The sequence below is a fragment of the Dama dama genome, chromosome 16, assembly GCF_033118175.1.
Source record: "Dama dama isolate Ldn47 chromosome 16, ASM3311817v1, whole genome shotgun sequence".
NCBI classification, from domain to species: Eukaryota; Metazoa; Chordata; class Mammalia; order Artiodactyla; family Cervidae; genus Dama; species Dama dama.
The window spans coordinates 40,465,150-40,467,811 of record NC_083696.1 but is presented as its reverse complement, the minus strand read 5'-3'; positions in this window follow the sequence as shown (position 1 = coordinate 40,467,811).

Genomic DNA, 2,662 nt, shown 5'->3' with positions numbered 1-2,662 from the left:
TCCCAGGCAGGAGTGGGGGCAGTCAAGGGGGTGTGCAGATCTGCACTAGCACCTTTGCTCCGGGGAAGGGGACAGGGGTGGGACCACGGGGCTCCCCCAGGAAATCTAGGTGGGTGGGGGATCCTACCCTAAGGTCCAGGGGAAGGGAGTTGGGTCTCCATGAGGTTGCAGGGCTGAGCCACCAGACCCACTGTGATGAGGATGCAGAAAGGACAGCAGGGACAGAAGGGGAAGGTGGCCCCATGGTGGCAGGAGGCTCACAAGTGAGGGGCCACAGAAGAACCCCAGCAAGCCGGGCGCCACCAGCCCTTCCCAACAGCTCTCAGAGCCGGTCTGCACCTCCAGGGAGCCCAGCAGGCCCAGACAGGACTCAGAGACACCACAGGAGGGAGGCCGTGCAGGACCCGGCCAGGCTGGGGCCCCTCACCCAGGGGAAGAGCAGGGAGGAGGTGGATGGAGGAGGGGCTGAGTTCCAGTCCCCAGGAATCTGGCACCTGGAAGTCTTGAGTCAGAGCAGGAGACACACCCATGCAGGATGAGCCTGAGGCATAAAGGGGAGAGGGAAGGAGTGGGTCACACAAGAACACACCCCTGTACCCTTCACTCAGAACTGCTCCAGAGAACCAGAGGATGGGGAAAAAACACAGACGCAGATGCCTCTTGTTTTGTAAAATTACATATTTAATTTGGTCACAAATTCATAAAACTGTATATTTATAGAAAACTTTATAATTTCATAATTTTAATAGTTCTTATACTTGTTACAACATTCCACATTTGTCAAAATGTATAAAACTATATAAAATTATAATATTTATATATAACAGCACATGTTTAATTTGGTCACAGTCATAAAATTGCACATTTACATAAAATTATAAAATTTCTATATGACATTGCATATTTAATTTGGTCACATTCATTACTGGGGAGGAATCTGAACAGGCATCCAGTCTTCAAGTAAACTTTAAATTGTCACACTTGCATTGGCATAAAGCAGTAATGCTTCCTGGACGGCTCAGCAGGCAAAGAACTCGCCCGCAATGCAGGAGACACAGGACACGCGAGTTCGATCCCTGGATCGGGAAGATCCCCTGGAGTAGGAAATGGCAACTCACTCCAGTATTCTTGCCTGGAGAATCAATCCCATGGACAGAGGAGTCTGGTAGGCTATAGTTCACGGGGTCGCAGAGTCGGACACGACTGAGCAACTAAGCACCCACAGGAAAGTAACAAAGGAGTCAAGTTTCACGTTTCTTGAAGATTCTCATTAGTAAAACACACAAAAAACGTGTACAAATGAATATACATGACAAATAGTGACAAGGCTGATACTTTAGATGGGCACTCAAGGAAGTCTTCTGAGAAAGGGGCAAGTGACCTAACACTTGACTATTTTTTTAAACGATTTTACAAATGGACATGCTTTTTGTAATATATAGGTGACAGTTTCAAATTTTATAGTATCTTATTTATTTCAGCTGTGCAGACTCTTCACTGCAGCACACGGGCTTCTCTAGTCGTGATGTGCAGGCTCTACAGCACGTGGGCTCAGTAGCTGCAGAGCACATGCTTAGCTGTGGTATGTGGGACCTCAGCTCCCCAACCAGAGATTGAACCCGGGCTGCTTGCACTGGAAGTGCAGAGTCTTAACCACTGAACCACCAGGGAAGTCCCAAGAATTCATTTCTATCTCCTTCTGGGGATGAAGGCAGAGTGTCCTCACAGAAGAAACAGCAAAGACAGGAAACACCTGACTTCCAGGAAAGGGAGGGACATCAGGGCCAGAGGGATATAGCACAAAGACCATGGGGATCAGCCCTTCTAAAAACACAGGGGAACTCCACACACTGGATCCATTTGTACCTAAATTTTAGGCAATTCCAGTTTTGACCACACCAGTCACATCAACCTTAGGGAAGACAACATACAAGCCTTGAGATGGATTAGACCAAAAACCCCCTGAGAATTGCTTCTGCCATTAAATTATCCTGCAGTGATTGGAATACTATGGAGAAGGTTTAGCAGAAGTAAAAAAACAAAAAAAAAAACTTTTTTAATAAAAAAAAAAGACAAAACCCTAATATAGTAGGCATTTTAGGTCAGTTCTCACAGTATTGAAGAATCAGCATTTCTGTGTCTTTCCTGCAGAAGGTCAAAGCTTACAGAGGGGCTGAGATCCTTAATTAGCCAATTCAAACACAAAAAGGCAATTCTGGGCTCAGAGCACCAGTATCAAGGGGGGCCCATCTAGTGCTGAGCAAGCCAACACTGAACATAACCCAGGAGCCCGTCCATTCTTCCTCCCAGAAACCATGGCAGATCCCTGTCCTCTCTTCCTTGAGCCCAGATGGAATGAAGGTCGGTGATAAGACCAGACGTGACACAGAAACTATCAGACACTCATATCTAACCCACGCCCCACCCTGACCTCCCAGGTGAGCAACAGGAAGCCCAGGGGATCACAGGCCAGGTCATGGACACCAGACAGCGCTGCGCGGGCGTGCCACGTCTCCAGCTCTGCTCACTTGTCAACATCTCCCTATAAAAAGTACGAATATTCACACAACTATAAAGTTGCCATGTTTAAAGCCTGGACCCTGTAGAAGTCGCCAGGCAATCCCCAGCTGGTGAAATTCCCCCAGCAGCGGGCTTGCTCTCC